This window comes from Pseudophryne corroboree, chromosome 11, assembly GCF_028390025.1.
Source record: "Pseudophryne corroboree isolate aPseCor3 chromosome 11, aPseCor3.hap2, whole genome shotgun sequence".
NCBI classification, from domain to species: Eukaryota; Metazoa; Chordata; class Amphibia; order Anura; family Myobatrachidae; genus Pseudophryne; species Pseudophryne corroboree.
Window position 1 is genome coordinate 214,373,015 of NC_086454.1, and position 22,859 is coordinate 214,395,873.

At 50.2% G+C, this 22,859-nt stretch overlaps 39 non-coding genes and 1 pseudogene across 39 annotated transcripts; all 40 read right to left on the reverse strand.

The window, feature by feature from the left end:
- Positions 1 to 127: 127 nt before the first annotated feature.
- Positions 128 to 291, reverse strand: LOC134970640 (U1 spliceosomal RNA). The gene has a single exon (XR_010189926.1). It is a non-coding gene; the product is annotated as a U1 spliceosomal RNA (small nuclear RNA).
- Positions 292 to 962: 671 nt separating this feature from the next.
- On the reverse strand, positions 963 to 1,125 carry LOC134970772 (U1 spliceosomal RNA). Its single transcript, XR_010190034.1, has one exon. It is a non-coding gene; the product is annotated as a U1 spliceosomal RNA (small nuclear RNA).
- A 152-nt stretch (positions 1,126 to 1,277) lies between these two features.
- On the reverse strand, positions 1,278 to 1,441 carry LOC134970483 (U1 spliceosomal RNA). Its single transcript, XR_010189797.1, has one exon. It is a non-coding gene; the product is annotated as a U1 spliceosomal RNA (small nuclear RNA).
- Positions 1,442 to 2,112: 671 nt separating this feature from the next.
- LOC134970876 (U1 spliceosomal RNA) lies at positions 2,113 to 2,275 on the reverse strand. The gene has a single exon (XR_010190108.1). It is a non-coding gene; the product is annotated as a U1 spliceosomal RNA (small nuclear RNA).
- Positions 2,276 to 2,427: 152 nt separating this feature from the next.
- Positions 2,428 to 2,591, reverse strand: LOC134970576 (U1 spliceosomal RNA). The gene has a single exon (XR_010189873.1). It is a non-coding gene; the product is annotated as a U1 spliceosomal RNA (small nuclear RNA).
- Positions 2,592 to 3,261: 670 nt separating this feature from the next.
- LOC134970842 (U1 spliceosomal RNA) lies at positions 3,262 to 3,424 on the reverse strand. The gene has a single exon (XR_010190090.1). It is a non-coding gene; the product is annotated as a U1 spliceosomal RNA (small nuclear RNA).
- Positions 3,425 to 3,576: 152 nt separating this feature from the next.
- On the reverse strand, positions 3,577 to 3,740 carry LOC134970516 (U1 spliceosomal RNA). Its single transcript, XR_010189824.1, has one exon. It is a non-coding gene; the product is annotated as a U1 spliceosomal RNA (small nuclear RNA).
- A 671-nt stretch (positions 3,741 to 4,411) lies between these two features.
- On the reverse strand, positions 4,412 to 4,574 carry LOC134970818 (U1 spliceosomal RNA). Its single transcript, XR_010190070.1, has one exon. It is a non-coding gene; the product is annotated as a U1 spliceosomal RNA (small nuclear RNA).
- Positions 4,575 to 4,726: 152 nt separating this feature from the next.
- Positions 4,727 to 4,890, reverse strand: LOC134970676 (U1 spliceosomal RNA). Its single transcript, XR_010189957.1, has one exon. It is a non-coding gene; the product is annotated as a U1 spliceosomal RNA (small nuclear RNA).
- Positions 4,891 to 5,561: 671 nt separating this feature from the next.
- LOC134970773 (U1 spliceosomal RNA) lies at positions 5,562 to 5,724 on the reverse strand. Its single transcript, XR_010190035.1, has one exon. It is a non-coding gene; the product is annotated as a U1 spliceosomal RNA (small nuclear RNA).
- A 152-nt stretch (positions 5,725 to 5,876) lies between these two features.
- Positions 5,877 to 6,040, reverse strand: LOC134970517 (U1 spliceosomal RNA). The gene has a single exon (XR_010189825.1). It is a non-coding gene; the product is annotated as a U1 spliceosomal RNA (small nuclear RNA).
- A 665-nt stretch (positions 6,041 to 6,705) lies between these two features.
- LOC134970843 (U1 spliceosomal RNA) lies at positions 6,706 to 6,868 on the reverse strand. The gene has a single exon (XR_010190091.1). It is a non-coding gene; the product is annotated as a U1 spliceosomal RNA (small nuclear RNA).
- Positions 6,869 to 7,020: 152 nt separating this feature from the next.
- LOC134970518 (U1 spliceosomal RNA) lies at positions 7,021 to 7,184 on the reverse strand. Its single transcript, XR_010189826.1, has one exon. It is a non-coding gene; the product is annotated as a U1 spliceosomal RNA (small nuclear RNA).
- A 671-nt stretch (positions 7,185 to 7,855) lies between these two features.
- LOC134970887 (U1 spliceosomal RNA) lies at positions 7,856 to 8,018 on the reverse strand. The gene has a single exon (XR_010190115.1). It is a non-coding gene; the product is annotated as a U1 spliceosomal RNA (small nuclear RNA).
- A 152-nt stretch (positions 8,019 to 8,170) lies between these two features.
- Positions 8,171 to 8,334, reverse strand: LOC134970519 (U1 spliceosomal RNA). Its single transcript, XR_010189827.1, has one exon. It is a non-coding gene; the product is annotated as a U1 spliceosomal RNA (small nuclear RNA).
- A 671-nt stretch (positions 8,335 to 9,005) lies between these two features.
- LOC134970819 (U1 spliceosomal RNA) lies at positions 9,006 to 9,168 on the reverse strand. The gene has a single exon (XR_010190071.1). It is a non-coding gene; the product is annotated as a U1 spliceosomal RNA (small nuclear RNA).
- A 152-nt stretch (positions 9,169 to 9,320) lies between these two features.
- Positions 9,321 to 9,484, reverse strand: LOC134970577 (U1 spliceosomal RNA). The gene has a single exon (XR_010189874.1). It is a non-coding gene; the product is annotated as a U1 spliceosomal RNA (small nuclear RNA).
- Positions 9,485 to 10,154: 670 nt separating this feature from the next.
- Positions 10,155 to 10,317, reverse strand: LOC134970845 (U1 spliceosomal RNA). The gene has a single exon (XR_010190092.1). It is a non-coding gene; the product is annotated as a U1 spliceosomal RNA (small nuclear RNA).
- A 152-nt stretch (positions 10,318 to 10,469) lies between these two features.
- On the reverse strand, positions 10,470 to 10,633 carry LOC134970520 (U1 spliceosomal RNA). The gene has a single exon (XR_010189828.1). It is a non-coding gene; the product is annotated as a U1 spliceosomal RNA (small nuclear RNA).
- A 671-nt stretch (positions 10,634 to 11,304) lies between these two features.
- LOC134970820 (U1 spliceosomal RNA) lies at positions 11,305 to 11,467 on the reverse strand. Its single transcript, XR_010190072.1, has one exon. It is a non-coding gene; the product is annotated as a U1 spliceosomal RNA (small nuclear RNA).
- Positions 11,468 to 11,619: 152 nt separating this feature from the next.
- LOC134970707 (U1 spliceosomal RNA) lies at positions 11,620 to 11,783 on the reverse strand. The gene has a single exon (XR_010189981.1). It is a non-coding gene; the product is annotated as a U1 spliceosomal RNA (small nuclear RNA).
- Positions 11,784 to 12,454: 671 nt separating this feature from the next.
- Positions 12,455 to 12,617, reverse strand: LOC134970912 (U1 spliceosomal RNA). The gene has a single exon (XR_010190133.1). It is a non-coding gene; the product is annotated as a U1 spliceosomal RNA (small nuclear RNA).
- Positions 12,618 to 12,769: 152 nt separating this feature from the next.
- On the reverse strand, positions 12,770 to 12,933 carry LOC134970688 (U1 spliceosomal RNA). Its single transcript, XR_010189966.1, has one exon. It is a non-coding gene; the product is annotated as a U1 spliceosomal RNA (small nuclear RNA).
- Positions 12,934 to 13,579: 646 nt separating this feature from the next.
- LOC134970920 (U1 spliceosomal RNA) lies at positions 13,580 to 13,742 on the reverse strand. The gene has a single exon (XR_010190140.1). It is a non-coding gene; the product is annotated as a U1 spliceosomal RNA (small nuclear RNA).
- A 152-nt stretch (positions 13,743 to 13,894) lies between these two features.
- On the reverse strand, positions 13,895 to 14,058 carry LOC134970722 (U1 spliceosomal RNA). The gene has a single exon (XR_010189993.1). It is a non-coding gene; the product is annotated as a U1 spliceosomal RNA (small nuclear RNA).
- A 626-nt stretch (positions 14,059 to 14,684) lies between these two features.
- Positions 14,685 to 14,847, reverse strand: LOC134970921 (U1 spliceosomal RNA). Its single transcript, XR_010190141.1, has one exon. It is a non-coding gene; the product is annotated as a U1 spliceosomal RNA (small nuclear RNA).
- Positions 14,848 to 14,999: 152 nt separating this feature from the next.
- On the reverse strand, positions 15,000 to 15,163 carry LOC134970618 (U1 spliceosomal RNA). Its single transcript, XR_010189908.1, has one exon. It is a non-coding gene; the product is annotated as a U1 spliceosomal RNA (small nuclear RNA).
- A 646-nt stretch (positions 15,164 to 15,809) lies between these two features.
- On the reverse strand, positions 15,810 to 15,972 carry LOC134970923 (U1 spliceosomal RNA). The gene has a single exon (XR_010190142.1). It is a non-coding gene; the product is annotated as a U1 spliceosomal RNA (small nuclear RNA).
- A 152-nt stretch (positions 15,973 to 16,124) lies between these two features.
- Positions 16,125 to 16,288, reverse strand: LOC134970724 (U1 spliceosomal RNA). The gene has a single exon (XR_010189994.1). It is a non-coding gene; the product is annotated as a U1 spliceosomal RNA (small nuclear RNA).
- A 626-nt stretch (positions 16,289 to 16,914) lies between these two features.
- On the reverse strand, positions 16,915 to 17,077 carry LOC134970924 (U1 spliceosomal RNA). The gene has a single exon (XR_010190143.1). It is a non-coding gene; the product is annotated as a U1 spliceosomal RNA (small nuclear RNA).
- A 152-nt stretch (positions 17,078 to 17,229) lies between these two features.
- Positions 17,230 to 17,393, reverse strand: LOC134970619 (U1 spliceosomal RNA). The gene has a single exon (XR_010189909.1). It is a non-coding gene; the product is annotated as a U1 spliceosomal RNA (small nuclear RNA).
- Positions 17,394 to 18,039: 646 nt separating this feature from the next.
- On the reverse strand, positions 18,040 to 18,202 carry LOC134970863 (U1 spliceosomal RNA). The gene has a single exon (XR_010190097.1). It is a non-coding gene; the product is annotated as a U1 spliceosomal RNA (small nuclear RNA).
- Positions 18,203 to 18,354: 152 nt separating this feature from the next.
- On the reverse strand, positions 18,355 to 18,518 carry LOC134970522 (U1 spliceosomal RNA). Its single transcript, XR_010189829.1, has one exon. It is a non-coding gene; the product is annotated as a U1 spliceosomal RNA (small nuclear RNA).
- Positions 18,519 to 19,216: 698 nt separating this feature from the next.
- On the reverse strand, positions 19,217 to 19,352 carry LOC134970852 (U1 spliceosomal RNA; annotated as a pseudogene).
- A 152-nt stretch (positions 19,353 to 19,504) lies between these two features.
- LOC134970540 (U1 spliceosomal RNA) lies at positions 19,505 to 19,668 on the reverse strand. Its single transcript, XR_010189844.1, has one exon. It is a non-coding gene; the product is annotated as a U1 spliceosomal RNA (small nuclear RNA).
- Positions 19,669 to 20,339: 671 nt separating this feature from the next.
- On the reverse strand, positions 20,340 to 20,502 carry LOC134970874 (U1 spliceosomal RNA). The gene has a single exon (XR_010190106.1). It is a non-coding gene; the product is annotated as a U1 spliceosomal RNA (small nuclear RNA).
- Positions 20,503 to 20,654: 152 nt separating this feature from the next.
- Positions 20,655 to 20,818, reverse strand: LOC134970578 (U1 spliceosomal RNA). The gene has a single exon (XR_010189875.1). It is a non-coding gene; the product is annotated as a U1 spliceosomal RNA (small nuclear RNA).
- Positions 20,819 to 21,483: 665 nt separating this feature from the next.
- LOC134970953 (U1 spliceosomal RNA) lies at positions 21,484 to 21,646 on the reverse strand. Its single transcript, XR_010190155.1, has one exon. It is a non-coding gene; the product is annotated as a U1 spliceosomal RNA (small nuclear RNA).
- A 152-nt stretch (positions 21,647 to 21,798) lies between these two features.
- On the reverse strand, positions 21,799 to 21,962 carry LOC134970636 (U1 spliceosomal RNA). Its single transcript, XR_010189922.1, has one exon. It is a non-coding gene; the product is annotated as a U1 spliceosomal RNA (small nuclear RNA).
- A 671-nt stretch (positions 21,963 to 22,633) lies between these two features.
- LOC134970821 (U1 spliceosomal RNA) lies at positions 22,634 to 22,796 on the reverse strand. The gene has a single exon (XR_010190073.1). It is a non-coding gene; the product is annotated as a U1 spliceosomal RNA (small nuclear RNA).
- Between the last annotated feature and the right edge of the window lie 63 nt (positions 22,797 to 22,859).

Consider the following 22,859-nt stretch of genomic DNA (forward strand, 5'->3'; position numbering starts at 1 on the left):
CGCTGCTCGGGCACCCCCCTGTCAAGTGAAGGAGATCCAACTGAGGCAGCACAAGGGAACTCTCGAAAGAGGAACAAGGCTAGAGGAAGATCTGAGACAAAGAAATTTGACTTTTACCAGAGCTGACCAGAGGAAAGCACAAACACAGTCCCCCTCTACCACAAATAATGCAGTCGAGTTTCCCACATTTGGGGAAATCACAGGGGTCAGCATACCCAGAATGCATTGAATGAACCTCACCCTGGGAGAACAATCTTCATGACCATGGTATCTCCTATGCAAAATAAGTATGATTTGGGATAGGGCTGGGGAGGGCCGCTGCTCAGGCACATCTCTGTCAAGTAAAGGAGATTCAACTGAGGCAGCACAAGGGAACTCTCATCTGGGGACAACAACTGCAGGGAGAACACATATTTTCAGATGAACATGGGAGGGCAGAAGGATGCCTAATACTGAAGCACCCCCAAACAACAAACCAAATGCAACTACTAGTACAAGCATTCCTGGGGGAAGGCCTGCAGCAGATGGATTTGCATATGGTGATGTCATCCAAGCAGTGGGTCAAAGTTGGCTTCAACCCTCATCTGCATATGAAAAGAGAAAAGGGGCGTGCAGGGCATGGCGGCCTTTTGCGGCGCTTGGATGACCCCTAGTTCGCATTAAACACCTCTACCCTCCTTCGGTGTGGGGCTCATGTTGGCTATGCCCCAGCCCCTGAAGCATTCAAGCTGATTTCTTGCAGCAGCTGGGCACTGTAACAGCTCCAGAGCTGCTCTGTAAGGCAAGTAAAAGGGTGTGGACCCTGCAGCACTACCTGTAGTTCGCATTGTGCGTTGGAAGGCACAAAGTAAGCAGATGGGAGAAGTCAGGATAGTGCGCAAGGGCATAGAAGGGAGCGGCTCAAGAAAAGAGAAGTGGAAACAGACAGCAAACTAGGCTGGAGAGAAACCTGAGACAAAGAGATCTGAATTATACGAGAGCCGACCAGAGGAAACACAAATTATGCAGTCAAGTTTCCCACATTTGGGGAAATCGCAGGAGCAGCACACCCAGAGTGCAATGGGTGAGCCTTGCCCTGGGAGAAGCACCTTCCTGATCATAGTATCTCACCTGGCAGGTAAGTAGGAGTTGGGCTAGAGCTGGGGAGGGTCGCTGCTCGGGCACCCCCCTGTCAAGTGAAGGAAATCCAACTGAGGCAGCACAAGGGAACTCTCGAAAGAAGAACAAGGCTAGAGGAAGATCTGAGACAAAGAAATCTGACTTTTACCAGAGCTGACCAGAGGAAAGCACAAACACAGTCCCCCACTACCACAAATAATGCAGTTGAGTTTCCCACATTCGGGGAAATCACAGGGGTCAGCATACCCAGAATGCAATGAATGAACCTCACCCTGGGAGAACAATCTTCATGACCATGGTATCTCCTATGCAAAATAAGTATGATTTGGGATAGGGCTGGGGAGGGCCGCTGCTCAGGCATATATCTGTCAAGTAAAGGAGATTCAACTGAGGCAGCACAAGGGAACTCTCATCTGGGGACAACAACTGCAGGGAGAACACATATTTTCAAATGAACATGGGAGGGCAGAAGGCTGCCTAATACTGAAGCACCCCCAAACAACAAACCAAATGCAACAACTAGTACAAGCATTCCTGGGGGAAGGTCTGCAGAAGACGGATTTGCATACAGTGATGTCATCCAAGCAGTGGGCCAAAGTTGGCTGGAACCCTCATCTGCATATGAAAAGAGAAAAGGGGTATGCAGGGCATGGCGGCCTTTTGCGGCGCTTGGATGACCCTTAGTTCGCATTAAACACCCCCACCCTCCTTCGGTGTGGGGCTCATGTTGGCAATGCCCCAGCCCCTGAAGCATTCCAGCTGATTTCTTGCAGCAGCTGGGCACTGTAACAGCTCCAGAGCTGCTCTGTAAGGCAACTAAAAGGGTGTGGGCCCTGCAGCACTACCTGTAGTTCGCATTGTGCGTTGGAAGGCACAAAGTAAGCAGACGGGAGAAGTCAGGACAGTGCGCAAGGGCATAGAAGGGAGCGGCTCAAGAAAAGAGAAGTGGAAACAGACAGCAAACTAGGCTGGAGAGAGACCTGAGACAAAGAGATCTGAATTATACGAGAGCCGACCAGAGGAAACACAAATTATGCAGTCAAGTGTCCCACATTTGGGGAAATCGCAGGAGCAGCACACCCAGAGTGCAATGGGTGAGCCTTGCCCTGGGAGAAGCACCTTCCTGATCATAGTATCTCACCTGGCAGGTAAGCAGGAGTTGGGCTAGAGCTGGGGAAGGTCGCTGCACGGGCACCCCCCTATCAAGTGAAGGAGATCCAACTGAGGCAGCACAAGGGAACTCTCGAAAGAAGAACAAGGCTAGAGGAAGATCTGAGACAAAGAAATCTGACTTTTACCAGAGCTGACCAGAGGAAAGCACAAACACAGTCCCCCACTACCACAAATAATGCAGTCGAGTTTCCCACATTTGGGGAAATCACAGGGGTCAGCATACCCAGAATGCAATGAATGAACCTCACCCTGGGAGAACAATCTTCATGACCATGGTAACTCCTATGCAAAATAAGTATGATTTGGGATAGGGCTGGGGAGGGCCGCTGCTCAGGCATATCTCTGTCAAGTAAAGGAGATTCAACTGAGGCAGCACAAGGGAACTCTCATCTGGGGACAACAACTGCAGGGAGAACACATATTTTCAAATGAACATGGGAGGGCAGAAGGCTGCCTAATACTGAAGCACCCCCAAACAACAAACCAAATGCAACAACTAGTACAAGCATTCCTGGGGGAAGGTCTGCAGAAGACGGATTTGCATACAGTGATGTCATCCAAGCAGTGGGCCAAAGTTGGCTGGAACCCTCATCTGCATATGAAAAGAGAAAAGGGGTATGCAGGGCATGGCGGCCTTTTGCGGCGCTTGGATGACCCTTACCTTTGTTCGCATTAAACACCCCCACCCTCCTTCGGTGTGGGGCTCATGTTGGCAATGCCCCAGCATTCAAGCTGATTTCTTGCAGCAGCTTGGCACTGTAACAGCTCCAGAGCTGCTCTGTAAGGCAAGTAAAAGGTTGTGGGCCCTGCAGCACTACCTGTAGTTTGCATTGTGCATTGGAAGGCACAAAGTAAGCAGACAGGAGGAGAAGTCAGGATAGTGCACAAGGGTATAGAAGGGAGGGGCTCAAAAAAAAAGAAGTGGAAACAGACAGCAAACTAGGCTGGAGAGAGACCTTAGACAAAGAGATCTGAATTATATGAAAGCCGACCAGTGGAAACACAAATTATGCAGTCAAGTTTCCCACATTTGGGGAAATCACAGGGGCAGCACACCCAGAGTGCAATGGGTGAGCCTTGCCCTGGGAGAAGCACCTTCATGATCATAGTATCTCACCTGGCAGGTAAGTAGGAGTTGGGCTAGAGATGGGGAGGGTCGCTGCTCTGGCACCCCCCTGTCAAGTGAAGGAGATCCAACTGAGGCAGCACAAGGGAACTCTCGAAAGAAGAACAAGGCTAGAGGAAGATCTGAGACAAAGAAATCTGACTTTTACCAGAGCTGACCAGAGGAAAGCACAAACACAGTCCCCCACTACCACAAATAATGCAGTCGAGTTTCCCACATTTGGGGAAATCACAGGGGTCAGCATACCCAGAATGCAATGAATGAACCTCACCCTGGGAGAACAATCTTCATGACCATGGTATCTCCTATGCAAAATAAGTATGATTTGAGATAGGGCTGGGGAGGGCCGCTGCTCAGGCACATCTCTGTCAAGTAAAGGAGATTCAACTGAGGCAGCACAAGGGAACTCTCATCTGGGGACAACAACTGCAGGGAGAACACATATTTTCAGATGAACATGGGAGGGCAGAAGGCTGCCTAATACTGAAGCAACCCCAAACAACAAACCAAATGCAACAACTAGTGCAAGCATTCCTGGGGGAAGGCCTGCAGCAGATGGATTTGCATATGGTGATGTCATCCAAGCAGTGCGTCAAAGTTGGCTTCAACCCTCGTCTGCATATGAAAAGAAAAAAGGGATGTGCAGGGCATGGCGGCCTTTTGCGGCGCTTGCATGACCCCTAATTCGCATTAAACACCTCCACCCTCCTTCGGTGTGGGGCTCATGTTGGCTATGCCCCAGCACCTGAAGCATTCAAGCTGATTTCTTGCAGCAGCTGGGCACTGTAACAGCTCCAGAGCTGCTCTGTAAGGCAACTAAAAGGGTGTGGGCCCTGCAGCACTACCTGTAGTTCGCATTGTGCGTTGGAAGGCACAAAGTAAGCAGACGGGAGAAGTCAGGATAGTGCGCAAGGGCATAGAAGGGAGCGGCTCAAGAAAAGAGAAGTGGAAACAGACAGCAAACTAGGCTGGAGAGAGACCTGAGACAAAGAGATCTGAATTATACGAGAGCCGACCAGAGGAAACACAAATTATGCAGTCAAGTGTCCCACATTTGGGGAAATCGCAGGAGCAGCACACCCAGAGTGCAATGGGTGAGCCTTGCCCTGGGAGAAGCACCTTCCTGATCATAGTATCTCACCTGGCAGGTAAGTAGGAGTTGGGCTAGAGCTGGGGAGGGTCGCTGCTCGGGCACCCCCCTGTCAAGTGAAGGAGATCCAACTGAGGCAGCACAAGGGAACTCTCGAAAGAAGAACAAGGCTAGAGGAAGATCTGAGACAAAGAAATCTGACTTTTACCAGAGCTGACCAGAGGAAAGCACAAACACAGTCCTCCACTACCACAAATAATGCAGTCGAGTTTCCCACATTTGGGGAAATCACAGGGGTCATCATACCCAGAATGCAATGAATGAACCTCACCCTGGGAGAACAATCTTCATGACCATGATATCTCCTATGCAAAATAAGTATGATTTGGGATAGGGCTGGGGAGGGCCGCTGCTCAGGCACATCTCTGTCAAGTAAAGGCGATTCAACTGAGGCAGCACAAGGGAACTCTCATCTGGGGACAACAACTGCAGGGAGAACACATATTTTCAGATGAACATGGGAGGGCAGAAGGCTGCCTAATACTGAAGCACCCCCAAACAACAAACCAAATGCAACAACTAGTGCAAGCATTCCTGGGGGAAGGCCTGCAGCAGATGGATTTGCATATGGTGATGTCATCCAAGCAGTGGGTCAAAGTTGGCTTCAACCCTCGTCTGCATATGAAAAGAAAAAAGGGATGTGCAGGGCATGGCGGCCTTTTGCGGCGCTTGCATGACCCCTAATTCGCATTAAACACCTCCACCCTCCTTCGGTGTGGGGCTCATGTTGGCTATGCCCCAGCACCTGAAGCATTCAAGCTGATTTCTTGCAGCAGCTGGGCACTGTAACAGCTCCAGAGCTGCTCTGTAAGGCAACTAAAAGGGTGTGGGCCCTGCAGCACTACCTGTAGTTCGCATTGTGCGTTGGAAGGCACAAAGTAAGCAGACGGGAGAAGTCAGGATAGTGCGCAAGGGCATAGAAGGGAGCGGCTCAAGAAAAGAGAAGTGGAAACAGACAGCAAACTAGGCTGGAGAGAAACCTGAGACAAAGAGATCTGAATTATACGAGAGCCGACCAGAGGAAACACAAATTATGCAGTCAAGTTTCCCACATTTGGGGAAATCGCAGGAGCAGCACACCCAGAGTGCAATGGGTGAGCCTTGCCCTGGGAGAAGCACCTTCCTGATCATAGTATCTCACCTGGCAGGTAAGTAGGAGTTGGGCTAGAGCTGGGGAGGGTCGCTGCTCGGGCACCCCCCTGTCAAGTGAAGGAAATCCAACTGAGGCAGCACAAGGGAACTCTCGAAAGAAGAACAAGGCTAGAGGAAGATCTGAGACAAAGAAATCTGACTTTTACCAGAGCTGACCAGAGGAAAGCACAAACACAGTCCCCCACTACCACAAATAATGCAGTCGAGTTTCCCACATTTGGGGAAATCACAGGGGTCAGCATACCCAGAATGCAATGAATGAACCTCACCCTGGGAGAACAATCTTCATGACCATGGTATCTCCTATGCAAAATAAGTATGATTTGGGATAGGGCTGGGGAGGGCCGCTGCTCAGGCATATATCTGTCAAGTAAAGGAGATTCAACTGAGGCAGCACAAGGGAACTCTCATCTGGGGACAACAACTGCAGGGAGAACACATATTTTCAAATGAACATGGGAGGGCAGAAGGCTGCCTAATACTGAAGCACCCCCAAACAACAAACCAAATGCAACAACTAGTACAAGCATTCCTGGGGGAAGGTCTGCAGAAGACGGATTTGCATACAGTGATGTCATCCAAGCAGTGGGCCAAAGTTGGCTGGAACCCTCATCTGCATATGAAAAGAGAAAAGGGGTATGCAGGGCATGGCGGCCTTTTGCGGCGCTTGGATGACCCTTAGTTCACATTAAACACCCCCACCCTCCTTCGGTGTGGGGCTCATGTTGGCAATGCCCCAGCATTCAAGCTGATTTCTTGCAGCAGCTTGGCACTGTAACAGCTCCAGAGCTGCTCTGTAAGGCAAGTAAAAGGTTGTGGGCCCTGCAGCACTACCTGTAGTTTGCATTGTGCATTGGAAGGCACAAAGTAAGCAGACAGGAGGAGAAGTCAGGATAGTGCACAAGGGTATAGAAGGGAGGGGCTCAAAAAAAAAGAAGTGGAAACAGACAGCAAACTAGGCTGGAGAGAGACCTTAGACAAAGAGATCTGAATTATATGAAAGCCGACCAGTGGAAACACAAATTATGCAGTCAAGTTTCCCACATTTGGGGAAATCACAGGGGCAGCACACCCAGAGTGCAATGGGTGAGCCTTGCCCTGGGAGAAGCACCTTCATGATCATAGTATCTCACCTGGCAGGTAAGTAGGAGTTGGGTTAGAGCTGGGGAGGGTCGCTGCTCTGGCACCCCCCTGTCAAGTGAAGGAGATCCAACTGAGGCAGCACAAGGGAACTCTCGAAAGAAGAACAAGGCTAGAGGAAGATCTGAGACAAAGAAATCTGACTTTTACCAGAGCTGACCAGAGGAAAGCACAAACACAGTCCCCCACTACCACAAATAATGCAGTCGAGTTTCCCACATTTGGGGAAATCACAGGGGTCAGCATACCCAGAATGCAATGAATGAACCTCACCCTGGGAGAACAATCTTCATGACCATGGTATCTCCTATGCAAAATAAGTATGATTTGAGATAGGGCTGGGGAGGGCCGCTGCTCAGGCACATCTCTGTCAAGTAAAGGAGATTCAACTGAGGCAGCACAAGGGAACTCTCATCTGGGGACAACAACTGCAGGGAGAACACATATTTTCAGATGAACATGGGAGGGCAGAAGGCTGCCTAATACTGAAGCACCCCCAAACAACAAACCAAATGCAACAACTAGTGCAAGCATTCCTGGGGGAAGGCCTGCAGCAGATGGATTTGCATATGGTGATGTCATCCAAGCAGTGGGTCAAAGTTGGCTTCAACCCTCGTCTGCATATGAAAATAAAAAAGGGATGTGCAGGGCATGGCGGCCTTTTGCGGCGCTTGGATGACCCCTAATTCGCATTAAACACCTCCACCCTCCTTCGGTGTGGGGCTCATGTTGGCTATGCCCCAGCACCTGAAGCATTCAAGCTGATTTCTTGCAGCAGCTGGGCACTGTAACAGCTCCAGAGCTGCTCTGTAAGGCAAGTAAAAGGGTGTGGGCCCTGCAGCACTACCTGTAGTTCGCATTGTGCGTTGGAAGGCACAAAGTAAGCAGACGGGAGAAGTCAGGATAGTGCGCAAGGGCATAGAAGGGAGCGGCTCAAGAAAAGAGAAGTGGAAACAGACAGCAAACTAGGCTGGAGAGAAACCTGAGACAAAGAGATCTGAATTATACGAGAGCCGACCAGAGGAAACACAAATTATGCAGTCAAGTGTCCCACATTTGGGGAAATCGCAGGAGCAGCACACTCAGAGTGCAATGGGTGAGCCTTGCCCTGGGAGAAGCACCTTCCTGATCATAGTATCTCACCTGGCAGGTAAGTAGGAGTTGGGCTAGAGCTGGGGAGGGTCGCTAATCGGGCACCCCCCTGTCAAGTGAAGGAAATCCAACTGAGGCAGCACAAGGGAACTCTCGAAAGAAGAACAAGGCTAGAGGAAGATCTGAGACAAAGAAATCTGACTTTTACCAGAGCTGACCAGAGGAAAGCACAAACACAGTCCCCCACTACCACAAATAATGCAGTCGAGTTTCCCACATTTGGGGAAATCACAGGGGTCAGCATACCCAGAATGCAATGAATGAACCTCACCCTGGGAGAACAATCTTCATGACCATGGTATCTCCTATGCAAAATAAGTATGATTTGGGATAGGGCTGGGGAGGGCCGCTGCTCAGGCATATATCTGTCAAGTAAAGGAGATTCAACTGAGGCAGCACAAGGGAACTCTCATCTGGGGACAACAACTGCAGGGAGAACACATATTTTCAAATGAACATGGGAGGGCAGAAGGCTGCCTAATACTGAAGCACCCCCAAACAACAAACCAAATGCAACAACTAGTACAAGCATTCCTGGGGGAAGGTCTGCAGAAGACGGATTTGCATACAGTGATGTCATCCAAGCAGTGGGCCAAAGTTGGCTGGAACCCTCATCTGCATATGAAAAGAGAAAAGGGGTATGCAGGGCATGGCGGCCTTTTGCGGCGCTTGGATGACCCTTAGTTCGCATTAAACACCCCCACCCTCCTTCGGTGTGGGGCTCATGTTGGCAATGCCCCAGCCCCTGAAGCATTCCAGCTGATTTCTTGCAGCAGCTGGGCACTGTAACAGCTCCAGAGCTGCTCTGTAAGGCAACTAAAAGGGTGTGGGCCCTGCAGCACTACCTGTAGTTCGCATTGTGCGTTGGAAGGCACAAAGTAAGCAGACGGGAGAAGTCAGGATAGTGCGCAAGGGCATAGAAGGGAGCGGCTCAAGAAAAGAGAAGTGGAAACAGACAGCAAACTAGGCTGGAGAGAGACCTGAGACAAAGAGATCTGAATTATACGAGAGCCGACCAGAGGAAACACAAATTATGCAGTCAAGTGTCCCACATTTGGGGAAATCGCAGGAGCAGCACACCCAGAGTGCAATGGGTGAGCCTTGCCCTGGGAGAAGCACCTTCCTGATCATAGTATCTCACCTGGCAGGTAAGTAGGAGTTGGGCTAGAGCTGGGGAAGGTCGCTGCTCGGGCACCCCCCTATCAAGTGAAGGAGATCCAACTGAGGCAGCACAAGGGAACTCTCGAAAGAAGAACAAGGCTAGAGGAAGATCTGAGACAAAGAAATCTGACTTTTACCAGAGCTGACCAGAGGAAAGCACAAACACAGTCCCCCACTACCACAAATAATGCAGTCGAGTTTCCCACATTTGGGGAAATCACAGGGGTCAGCATACCCAGAATGCAATGAATGAACCTCACCCTGGGAGAACAATCTTCATGACCATGGTAACTCCTATGCAAAATAAGTATGATTTGGGATAGGGCTGGGGAGGGCCGCTGCTCAGGCATATCTCTGTCAAGTAAAGGAGATTCAACTGAGGCAGCACAAGGGAACTCTCATCTGGGGACAACAACTGCAGGGAGAACACATATTTTCAGATGAACATGGGAGGGCAGAAGGCTGCCTAATACTGAAGCACCCCCAAACAACAAACCAAATGCAACAACTAGTACAAGCATTCCTGGGGGAAGGTCTGCAGAAGACGGATTTGCATACAGTGATGTCATCCAAGCAGTGGGCCAAAGTTGGCTGGAACCCTCATCTGCATATGAAAAGAGAAAAGGGGTATGCAGGGCATGGCGGCCTTTTGCGGCGCTTGGATGACCCTTACCTTAGTTCGCATTAAACACCCCCACCCTCCTTCGGTGTGGGGCTCATGTTGGCAATGCCCCAGCATTCAAGCTGATTTCTTGCAGCAGCTTGGCACTGTAACAGCTCCAGAGCTGCTCTGTAAGGCAAGTAAAAGGTTGTGGGCCCTGCAGCACTACCTGTAGTTTGCATTGTGCATTGGAAGGCACAAAGTAAGCAGACAGGAGGAGAAGTCAGGATAGTGCACAAGGGTATAGAAGGGAGGGGCTCAAAAAAAAAGAAGTGGAAACAGACAGCAAACTAGGCTGGAGAGAGACCTTAGACAAAGAGATCTGAATTATATGAAAGCCGACCAGTGGAAACACAAATTATGCAGTCAAGTTTCCCACATTTGGGGAAATCACAGGGGCAGCACACCCAGAGTGCAATGGGTGAGCCTTGCCCTGGGAGAAGCACCTTCATGATCATAGTATCTCACCTGGCAGGTAAGTAGGAGTTGGGCTAGAGCTGGGGAGGGTCGCTGCTCGGGCACCCCCCTGTCAAGTGAAGGAGATCCAACTGAGGCAGCACAAGGGAACTCTCGAAAGAAGAACAAGGCTAGAGGAAGATCTGAGACAAAGAAATCTGACTTTTACCAGAGCTGAGCAGAGGAAAGCACAAACACAGTCCCCCACTACCACAAATAATGCAGTCGAGTTTCCCACATTTGGGGAAATCACAGGGGTCAGCATACCCAGAATGCAATGAATGAACCTCACCCTGGGAGAACAATCTTCATGACCATGGTATCTCCTATGCAAAATAAGTATAATTTGAGATAGGGCTGGGGAGGGCCGCTGCTCAGGCACATCTCTGTCAAGTAAAGGAGATTCAACTGAGGCAGCACAAGGGAACTCTCATCTGGGGACAACAACTGCAGGGAGAACACATATTTTCAGATGAACATGGGAGGGCAGAAGGCTGCCTAATACTGAAGCAACCCCAAACAACAAACCAAATGCAACAACTAGTGCAAGCATTCCTGGGGGAAGGCCTGCAGCAGATGGATTTGCATATGGTGATGTCATCCAAGCAGTGGGTCAAAGTTGGCTTCAACCCTCGTCTGCATATGAAAAGAAAAAAGGGATGTGCAGGGCATGGCGGCCTTTTGCGGCGCTTGCATGACCCCTAATTCGCATTAAACACCTCCACCCTCCTTCGGTGTGGGGCTCATGTTGGCTATGCCCCAGCACCTGAAGCATTCAAGCTGATTTCTAGCAGCAGCTGGGCACTGTAACAGCTCCAGAGCTGCTCTGTAAGGCAAGTAAAAGGGTGTGGGCCCTGCAGCACTACCTGTAGTTCGCATTGTGCGTTGGAAGGCACAAAGTAAGCAGACGGGAGAAGTCAGGATAGTGCGCAAGGGCATAGAAGGGAGCGGCTCAAGAAAAGAGAAGTGGAAACAGACAGCAAACTAGGCTGGAGAGAGACCTGAGACAAAGAGATCTGAATTATACGAGAGCCGACCAGAGGAAACACAAATTATGCAGTCAAGTGTCCCACATTTGGGGAAATCGCAGGAGCAGCACACCCAGAGTGCAATGGGTGAGCCTTGCCCTGGGAGAAGCACCTTCCTGATCATAGTATCTCACCTGGCAGGTAAGTAGGAGTTGGGCTAGAGCTGGGGAGGGTCGCTGCTCGGGCACCCCCCTGTCAAGTGAAGGAGATCCAACTGAGGCAGCACAAGGGAACTCTCGAAAGAAGAACAAGGCTAGAGGAAGATCTGAGACAAAGAAATCTGACTTTTACCAGAGCTGACCAGAGGAAAGCACAAACACAGTCCTCCACTACCACAAATAATGCAGTCGAGTTTCCCACATTTGGGGAAATCACAGGGGTCATCATACCCAGAATGCAATGAATGAACCTCACCCTGGGAGAACAATCTTCATGACCATGGTATCTCCTATGCAAAATAATTATGATTTGGGATAAGGCTGGGGAGGGCCGCTGCTCAGGCACGTCTCTGTCAAGTAAAGGAGATTCAACTGAGGCAGCACAAGGGAACTCTCATCTGGGGACAACAACTGCAGGGAGAACACATATTTTCAGATGAACATGGGAGGGCAGAAGGCTGCCTAATACTGAAGCACCCCCAAACAACAAACCAAATGCAACAACTAGTGCAAGCATTCCTGGGGGAAGGCCTGCAGCAGATGGATTTGCATATGGTGATGTCATCCAAGCAGTGGGTCAAAGTTGGCTTCAACCCTCGTCTGCATATGAAAAGAAAAAAGGGATGTGCAGGGCATGGCGTCCTTTTGTGGCGCTTGGATGACCCTTAATTCGCATTAAACATCTCCACCCTCCTTCGGTGTGGGGCTCATGTTGGCTATGCCCCAGCCCCTGAAGCATTCAAGATGATTTCTTGCAGCAGCTGGGCACTGTAACAGCTCCAGAGCTGCTCTGTGAGGCAAGTAAAAGGGTGTGGGCCCTGCAGCACTACCTGTAGATTGCATTGTGTGTTGGAAGGCACAAAGTAAGCAGACGGGAGAAGTCAGGATAGTGCGCAAGGGCATAGAAGGGAGCGGCTCAAGAAAAGAGAAGTGGAAACAGACAGCAAACTAGGCTGGAGAGAGACCTGAGACAAAGAGATCTGAATTATACGAGAGACGACCAGGGGAAACACAAATTATACAGTCAAGTTTCCCACATTTGGGGAAATCACAGGGGCAGCACACCCAGAGTGCAATGGGTGAGCCTTGCCCTGGGAGAAGCACCTACATGATCATAGTATCTCACCTGGCAGGTAAGTAGGAGTTGGGCTAGAGCTGGGGAGGGTAGCTGCTCGGGTACCCCCCTGTCAAGTGAAGGAGATCCAACTGAGGCAGCACAAGGGAACTCTCGAAAGAGGAACAAGGCTAGAGGAAGATCTGAGACAAAGAAATCTGATTTTTACCAGAGTTGACCAGAAGAAAGCACAAACACAGTCCTCCACTACCACAAATAATGCAGTCGAGTTTCCCACATTTAGGGAAATCACAGGGGTCAGCATACCCAGAATGCAATGAATGAACCTAACCCTGGGAGAACAATCTTCATGACCATGGTATCTCCTATGCAAAATAAGTATGATTTGGGATAGGGCTGGGGAGGGCCGCTGCTCAGGCACATCTCTGTCAAGTAAAGGAGATTCAACTGAGGCAGCACAAGGGAACTCTCATCTGGGGACAACAACTGCAGGGAGAACACATATTTTCAGATGAACATGGGAGGGCAGAAGGCTGCCTAATACTGAAGCACCCCCAAACAACAAACCAAATGCAACAACTAGTGCAAGCATTCCTGGGGGAAGGCCTGCAGCAGATGGATTTGCATATGGTGATGTCATCCAAGCAGTGGGTCAAAGTTGGCTTCAACCCTCGTCTGCATATGAAAAGAAAAAAGGGATGTGCAGGGCATGTCGTCCTTTTGTGGCGCTTGGATGAACCCTCCTTCGGTGTGGGGCTCATGTTGGCTATGCCCAAGCCCCTGAAGCATTCAAGATGATTTCTTGCAGCAGCTGGGCACTGTAACAGCTCCAGAGTTGCTCTGTAAAGCATGCAAAAGGGTGTGGGCCCTGCAGCACTACCTGTAGTATGCATTGTGCGTTGGAAGGCACAAAGTAAGCAGACGGGAGAGGTCAGGATAGTGCGCAAGGGCATAGAAGGGAGCGGCTCAAGAAAAGAGAAGTGGAAACAGACAGCAAACTAGGCTGGAGAAAGAACTGAGACAAAGAGATCTGAATTATACGAGAGACGACCAGGGGAAACACAAATTATGCAGTCAAGTTTCCCACATTTGGGGAAATCACAGGGGCAGCACACCCAGAGTGCAATGGGTGAGCCTTGCCCTGGGAGAAGCACCTACATGATCATAGTATCTCACCTGGCAGGTAAGTAGGAGTTGGGCTAGAGCTGGGGAGGGTCGCTGCTCGGGCACCCCCCTGTCAAGTGAAGGAGATCCAACTGAGGCAGCACAAGGGAACTCTCGAAAGAGGAACAAGGCTAGAGGAAGATCTGAGACAAAGAAATCTGATTTTTACCAGAGTTGACCAGAAGAAAGCACAAACACAGTCCCCCACTACCACAAATAATACAGTCGAGTTTCCCACATTTGGGGAAATCCCAGGGGTCAGCATACCCAGAATGCAATGAATGAACCTCACCCTGGGAGAACAATCTTCATGACCATGGTATCTCCTATGCAAAATAAGTATGATTTGGGATAGGGCTGGGGAGGGCCGCTGCTCAGGCACATCTCTGTCAAGTAAAGGAGATTCAACTGAGGCAGCAAAAGGGAACTCTCATCTGGGGACAACAACTGCAGGGAGAACACATATTTTCAGATGAACATGGGAGGGCAGAAGGCTGCCTAATACTGAAGCACCCCCAAACAACAAACCAAATGCAACAACTAGTGCAAGCATTCCTGGGGGAAGGCCTGCGGCAGATGGATTTGCATATGGTGATGTGATCCAAGCAGTGGGTCAAAGTTGGCTTCAACCTTCGTCTGCATATGAAAAGAAAAAAGGGATGTGCAGGGCATGGCGTCCTTTTGTGGCGCTTGGATGAACCCTCCTTCGGTGTGGGGCTCATGTTGGCTATGCCCCAGCCCCTGAATCATTCAAGCTGATTTCTTGCAGCAGCTGGGCACTGTAACAGCTCCAGAGCTGCTCTGTGAGGCAAGTAAAAGGGTGTGGGCCCTGCAGCACTACCTGTAGTTTGCATTGTGTGTTGGAAGGCACAAAGTAAGCAGACGGGAGGGCATAGAAGGGAGCGGCTCAAGAAAAGAGAAGTGGAAACAGACAGCAAACTAGGCTGGAGAGAGACCTGAGACAAAGAGATCTGAATTATACGAGAGACGACCAGGGGAAACACAAATTATGCAGTCAAGTTTCCCACATTTGGGGAAATCACAGGGGCAGCACACCCAGAGTGCAATGGGTGAGCCTTGCCCTGGGAGAAGCACCTACATGATCATAGTATCTCACCTGGCAGGTAAGTAGGAGTTGGGCTAGAGCTGGGGAGGGTCGCTGCTTGGGTACCCCCCTGTCAAGTGAAGGAGATCCAACTGAGGCAGCACAAGGGAACTCTGGAAAGTGGAACAAGGCTAGAGGAAGATCTGAGACAAAGAAATCTGATTTTTACCAGAGTTGACCAGAAGAAAGCACAAACACAGTCCCCCACTACCACAAATAATGCAGTCGAGTTTCCCACATTTGGGGAAATCACAGGGGTCAGCATACCCAGAATGCAATGAATGAACCTCACCCTGGGAGAACAATCTTCATGACCATGGTATCTCCTATGCAAAATAAGTATGATTTGGGATAGGGCTGGGGAGGGCCACTGCTCAGGCACATCTCTGTCAAGTAAAGGAGATTCAACTGAGGCAGCACAAGGGAACTCTCATCTGGGGACAACAACTGCAGGGAGAACACATATTTTCAGATGAACATGGGAGGGCAGAAGGCTGCCTAATACTGAAGCACCCCCAAACAACAAACCAAATGCAACAACTAGTGCAAGCATTCCTGGGGGAAGGCCTGCAGCAGATGGATTTGCATATGGTGATGTGATCCAAGCAGTGGGTCAAAGTTGGCTTCAACCCTCGTCTGCATATGAAAAGAAAAAAGGGATGTGCAGGGCATGTCGTCCTTTTGTGGCGCTTGGATGAACCCTCCTTCGGTGTGGGGCTCATGTTGGCTATGCCCAAGCCCCTGAAGCATTCAAGATGATTTCTTGCAGCAGCTGGGCACTGTAACAGCTCCAGAGTTGCTCTGTAAAGCATGTAAAAGGGTGTGGGCCCTGCAGCACTACCTGTAGTATGCATTGTGCGTTGGAAGGCACAAAGTAAGCAGACGGGAGAGGTCAGGATAGTGCGCAAGGGCATAGAAGGGAGCGGCTCAAGAAAAGAGAAGTGGAAACAGACAGCAAACTAGGCTGGAGAAAGAACTGAGACAAAGAGATCTGAATTATACGAGAGACGACCAGGGGAAACACAAATTATGCAGTCAAGTTTCCCACATTTGGGGAAATCACAGGGGCAGCACACCCAGAGTGCAATGGGTGAGCCTTGCCCTGGGAGAAGCACCTACATGATCATAGTATCTCACCTGGCAGGTAAGTAGGAGTTGGGCTAGAGCTGGGGAGGGTCGCTGCTCGGGTACCCCCCTGTCAAGTGAAGGAGATCCAACTGAGGCAGCACAAGGGAACTCTCGAAAGAGGAACAAGGCTAGAGGAAGATCTGAGACAAAGAAATCTGATTTTTACCAGAGTTGACCAGAAGAAAGCACAAACACAGTCCCCCACTACCACAAATAATACAGTCGAGTTTCCCACATTTGGGGAAATCCCAGGGGTCAGCATACCCAGAATGCAATGAATGAACCTCACCCTGGGAGAACAATCTTCATGACCATGGTATCTCCTATGCAAAATAAGTATGATTTGGGATAGGGCTGGGGAGGGCCGCTGCTCAGGCACATCTCTGTCAAGTAAAGGAGATTCAACTGAGGCAGCAAAAGGGAACTCTCATCTGGGGACAACAACTGCAGGGAGAACACATATTTTCAGATGAACATGGGAGGGCAGAAGGCTGCCTAATACTGAAGCACCCCCAAACAACAAACCAAATGCAACAACTAGTGCAAGCATTCCTGGGGGAAGGCCTGCAGCAGATGGATTTGCATATGGTGATGTGATCCAAGCAGTGGGTCAAAGTTGGCTTCAACCTTCGTCTGCATATGAAAAGAAAAAAGGGATGTGCAGGGCATGGCGTCCTTTTGTGGCGCTTGGATGAACCCTCCTTCGGTGTGGGGCTCATGTTGGCTATGCCCCAGCCCCGGAATCATTCAAGCTGATTTCTTGCAGCAGCTGGGCACTGTAACAGCTCCAGAGCTGCTCTGTGAGGCAAGTAAAAGGGTGTGGGCCCTGCAGCACTACCTGTAGTTTGCATTGTGTGTTGGAAGGCACAAAGTAAGCAGACGGGAGGGCATAGAAGGGAGCGGCTCAAGAAAAGAGAAGTGGAAACAGACAGCAAACTAGGCTGGAGAGAGACCTGAGACAAAGAGATCTGAATTATACGAGAGACGACCAGGGGAAACACAAATTATGCAGTCAAGTTTCCCACATTTGGGGAAATCACAGGGGCAGCACACCCAGAGTGCAATGGGTGAGCCTTGCCCTGGGAGAAGCACCTACATGATCATAGTATCTCACCTGGCAGGTAAGTAGGAGTTGGGCTAGAGCTGGGGAGGGTCGCTGCTCGGGTACCCCCCTGTCAAGTGAAGGAGATCCAACTGAGGCAGCACAAGGGAACTCTCGAAAGAGGAACAAGGCTAGAGGAAGATCTGAGACAAAGAAATCTGATTTTTACCAGAGTTGACCAGAAGAAAGCACAAACACAGTCCCCCACTACCACAAATAATGCAGTCGAGTTTCCCACATTTGGGGAAATCACAGGGGTCAGCATACCCAGAATGCAATGAATGAACCTCACCCTGGGAGAACAATCTTCATGACCATGGTATCTCCTATGCAAAATAAGTATGATTTGGGATAGGGCTGGGGAGGGCCACTGCTCAGGCACATCTCTGTCAAGTAAAGGAGATTCAACTGAGGCAGCACAAGGGAACTCTCATCTGGGGACAACAACTGCAGGGAGAACACATATTTTCAGATGAACATGGGAGGGCAGAAGGCTGCCTAATACTGAAGCACCCCCAAACAACAAACCAAATGCAACAACTAGTGCAAGCATTCCTGGGGGAAGGCCTGCAGCAGATGGATTTGCATATGGTGATGTGATCCAAGCAGTGGGTCAAAGTTGGCTTCAACCCTCGTCTGCATATGAAAAGAAAAAAGGGATGTGCAGGGCATGGCGTCCTTTTGTGGCGCTTGGATGAACCCTCCTTCGGTGTGGGGCTCATGTTGGCTATGCCCCAGCCCCTGAAGCATTCAAGATGATTTCTTGCAGCAGCTGGGCACTGTAACAGCTCCAGAATTGCTCTGTAAAGCATGTAAAAGGGTGTGGGCCCTGCAGCACTACCTGTAGTATGCATTGTGCGTTGGAAGGCACAAAGTAAGCAGACGGGAGAGGTCAGGATAGTGCGCAAGGGCATAGAAGGGAGCAGCTCAAGAAAAGAGAAGTGGAAACAGACAGCAAACTAGGCTGGAGAAAGACCTGAGACAAAGAGATCTGAATTATATGAGAGCCGACCAGAGGAAACACAAATTATGCAGTCAAGTGTCCCACATTTGGGGAAATCGCAGGAGCAGCACACCCAGAGTGCAATGGGTGAGCCTTGCCCTGGGAGAAGCACCTTCCTGATCATATTATCTCACCTGGCAGGTAAATAGGAGTTGGGCTAGAGCTGGGGAGGGTCGCTGCTCGTGCACCCCCCTGTCAAGTGAAGGAGATCCAACTGAGGCAGCACAAGGGAACTCTCGAAAGAAGAACAAGGCTAGAGGAAGATCTGAGACAAAGAAATCTGACTTTTACCAGAGCTGACCAGAGGAAAGCACAAACACAGTCCCCCACTACCACAAATAATGCAGTCGAGTTTCCCACATTTGGGGAAATCACAGGGGTCAGCATACCCAGAATGCAATGAATGAACCTCACCCTGGGAGAACAATCTTCATGACCATGGTATCTCCTATGCAAAATAAGTATGATTTGGGATAGGGCTGGGGAGGGCCGCTGCTCAGGCACATCTCTGTCAAGTAAAGGAGATTCAACTGAGGCAGCACAAGGGAACTCTCATCTGGGGACAACTACTGCAGGGAGAACACATATTTTCAGATGAATATGGGAGGGCAGAAGGCTGCCTAATACTGAAGCACCCCCAAACAACAAACCAAATGCAACAACTAGTGCAAGCATTCCTGGGGGAAGGCCTGCAGCAGATTGATTTGCATATGGTAATGCCATCCAAGCAGTGGGTCAACGTTGGCTTCAACCCTCGTCTGCATATGAAAAGAGAAAAGGGGCGTGCAGGGCATGGCGGCCTTTTGCGGCGCTTGGATGACCCCTAGTTCGCATTAAACACCTCCACCCTCCTTCGGTGTGGGGCTCATGTTGGCTATGCCCCAGCCCCTGAAGCATTCAAGCTGATTTCTTGCAGCAGCTGGGCACTGTAACAGCTCCAGAGCTGCTCTGTAAGGCAAGTAAAAGGGTGTGGGCCCTGCAGCACTACCTGTAGTTTGCATTGTGCATTGGAAGGCACAAAGTAAGCAGACGGGAGAAGTCAGGATAGTGCGCAAGGGCATAGAAGGGAGCAGCTCAAGAAAAGAGAAGTGGAAACAGACAGCAAACTAGGCAGGAGAGAGACCTGAGACAAAGAGATCTGAATTATACGAGAGCCGACAAGGGGAAACACAAATTATGCAGTCAAGTGTCCCACATTTGGGGAAATTGCAGGAGCAGCACACCCAGAGTGCAATGGGTGAGCCTTGCCCTGGGAGAAGCACCTTCATGATCATAGTATCTCACCTGGCAGGTAAGTAGGAGTTGGGCTAGAGCTGGGGAGGGTCGCTGCTCGGGCACCCCCCTGTCAAGTGAAGGAGATCCAACTGAGGCAGCACAAGGGAACTCTCGAAAGAGGAACAAGGCTAGAGGAAGATCTGAGACAAAGAAATCTGACTTTTACCAGAGCTGACCAGAGGAAAGCACAAACACAGTCCCCCTCTACCACAAATAATGCAGTCGAGTTTCCCACATTTGGGGAAATCACAGGGGTCAGCATACCCAGAATGCAATGAATGAACCTCACCCTGGGAGAACAATCTTCATGACCATGGTATCTCCTATGCAAAATAAGTATGATTTGGGATAGGGCTGGGGAGGGCCGCTGCTCAGGCACATCTCTGTCAAGTAAAGGCGATTCAACTGAGGCAGCACAAGGGAACTCTCATCTGGGGACAACAACTGCAGGGAGAACACATATTTTCAGATGAACATGGGAGGGCAGAAGGCTGCCTAATACTGAAGCACCCCCAAACAACAAACCAAATGCAACAACTAGTACAAGCATTCCTGGGGGAAGGTCTGCAGAAGACGGATTTGCATACAGTGATGTCATCCAAGCAGTGGGCCAAAGTTGGCTGGAACCCTCATCTGCATATGAAAAGAGAAAAGGGGTATGCAGGGCATGGCGGCCTTTTGCGGCGCTTGGATGACCCTTAGTTCGCATTAAACACCCCCACCCTCCTTCGGTGTGGGGCTCATGTTGGCAATGCCCCAGCCCCTGAAGCATTCCAGCTGATTTCTTGCAGAAGCTGGGCACTGTAACAGCTCCAGAGCTGCTCTGTAAGGCAACTAAAAGGGTGTGGGCCCTGCAGCACTACCTGTAGTTCGCATTGTGCGTTGGAAGGCACAAAGTAAGCAGACGGGAGAAGTCAGGATAGTGCGCAAGGGCATAGAAGGGAGCGGCTCAAGAAAAGAGAAGTGGAAACAGACAGCAAACTAGGCTGGAGAGAGACCTGAGACAAAGAGATCTGAATTATACGAGAGCCGACCAGAGGAAACACAAATTATGCAGTCAAGTGTCCCACATTTGGGGAAATCGCAGGAGCAGCACACCCAGAGTGCAATGGGTGAGCCTTGCCCTGGGAGAAGCACCTTCCTGATCATAGTATCTCACCTGGCAGATAAGTAGGAGTTGGGCTAGAGCTGGGGAGGGTCGCTGCTCGGGCACCCCCCTGTCAAGTGAAGGAGATCCAACTGAGGCAGCACAAGGGAACTCTCGAAAGAAGAACAAGGCTAGAGGAAGATCTGAGACAAAGAAATCTGACTTTTACCAGAGCTGACCAGAGGAAAGCACAAACACAGTCCCCCACTACCACAAATAATGCAGTCGAGTTTCCCACATTTGGGGAAATCACAGGGGTCAGCATACCCAGAATGCAATGAATGAACCTCACCCTGGGAGAACAATCTTCATGACCATGGTAACTCCTATGCAAAATAAGTATGATTTGGGATAGGGCTGGGGAGGGCCGCTGCTCAGGCATATCTCTGTCAAGTAAAGGAGATTCAACTGAGGCAGCACAAGGGAACTCTCATCTGGGGACAACAACTGCAGGGAGAACACATATTTTGAAATGAACATGGGAGGGCAGAAGGCTGCCTAATACTGAAGCACCCCCAAACAACAAACCAAATGCAACAACTAGTACAAGCATTCCTGGGGGAAGGTCTGCAGAAGACGGATTTGCATACAGTGATGTCATCCAAGCAGTGGGCCAAAGTTGGCTGGAACCCTCATCTGCATATGAAAAGAGAAAAGGGGTATGCAGGGCATGGCGGCCTTTTGCGGCGCTTGGATGACCCTTAGTTCGCATTAAACACCCCCACCCTCCTTCGGTGTGGGGCTCATGTTGGCAATGCCCCAGCATTCAAGCTGATTTCTTGCAGCAGCTGGGCACTGTAACAGCTCCAGAGCTGCTCTGTAAGGCAAGTAAAAGGTTGTGGGCCCTGCAGCACTACCTGTAGTTTGCATTGTGCATTGGAAAGCACAAAGTAAGCAGACAGGAGGAGAAGTCAGGATAGTGCACAAGGGTAAAGAAGGGAGGGGCTCAAAAAAAAAGAAAGGGAAACAGACAGCAAACTAGGCTGGAGAGAGACCTTAGACAAAGAGATCTGAATTATATGAAAGCCGACCAGTGGAAACACAAATTATGCAGTCAAGTTTCCCACATTTGGGGAAATCACAGGGGCAGCACACCCAGAGTGCAATGGGTGAGCCATGCCCTTGGAGAAGCACCTTCATGATCATAGTATCTCACCTGGCAGGTAAGTAGGAGTTGGGCTAGAGCTGGGGAGGGTCGCTGCTCTGGCACCCCCCTGTCAAGTGAAGGAGATCCAACTGAGGCAGCACAAGGGAACTCTCGAAAGAAGAACAAGGCTAGAGGAAGATCTGAGACAAAGAAATCTGACTTTTACCAGAGCTGACCAGAGGAAAGCACAAACACAGTCCCCCACTACCACAAATAATGCAGTCGAGTTTCCCACATTTGGGGAAATCACAGGGGTCAGCATACCCAGAATGCAATGAATGAACCTCACCCTGGGAGAACAATCTTCATGACCATGTTATCTCCTATGCAAAATAAGTATGATTTGGGATAGGGCTGGGGAGGGCCGCTGCTCAGGCATATATCTGTCAAGTAAAGAAGATTCAACTGAGGCAGCACAAGGGAACTCTCATCTGGGGACAACAACTGCAGGGAGAACACATATTTTCAAATGAACATGGGAGGGCAGAAGGCTGCCTAATACTGAAGCACCCCCAAACAACAAACCAAATGCAACAACTAGTACAAGCATTCCTGGGGGAAGGTCTGCAGAAGACGGATTTGCATACAGTGATGTCATCCAAGCAGTGGGCCAAAGTTGGCTGGAACCCTCATCTGCATATGAAAAGAGAAAAGGGGTATGCAGGGCATGGCGGCCTTTTGCGGCGCTTGGATGACCCTTAGTTCGCATTAAACACCACCACCCTCCTTCGGTGTGGGGCTCATGTTGGCAATGCCCCAGCCCCTGAAGCATTCCAGCTGATTTCTTGCAGAAGCTGGGCACTGTAACAGCTCCAGAGCTGCTCTGTAAGGCAACTAAAAGGGTGTGGGCCCTGCAGCACTACCTGTAGTTCGCATTGTGCGTTGGAAGGCACAAAGTAAGCAGACGGGAGAAGTCAGGATAGTGCGCAAGGGCATAGAAGGGAGCGGCTCAAGAAAAGAGAAGTGGAAACAGACAGCAAACTAGGCTGGAGAGAGACCTGAGACAAAGAGATCTGAATTATACGAGAGCCGACCAGAGGAAACACAAATTATGCAGTCAAGTGTCCCACATTTGGGGAAATCGCAGGAGCAGCACACCCAGAGTGCAATGGGTGAGCCTTGCCCTGGGAGAAGCACCTTCCTGATCATAGTATCTCACCTGGCAGGTAAGTAGGAGTTGGGCTAGAGCTGGGGAGGGTCGCTGCTCGGGCACCCCCCTGTCAAGTGAAGGAGATCC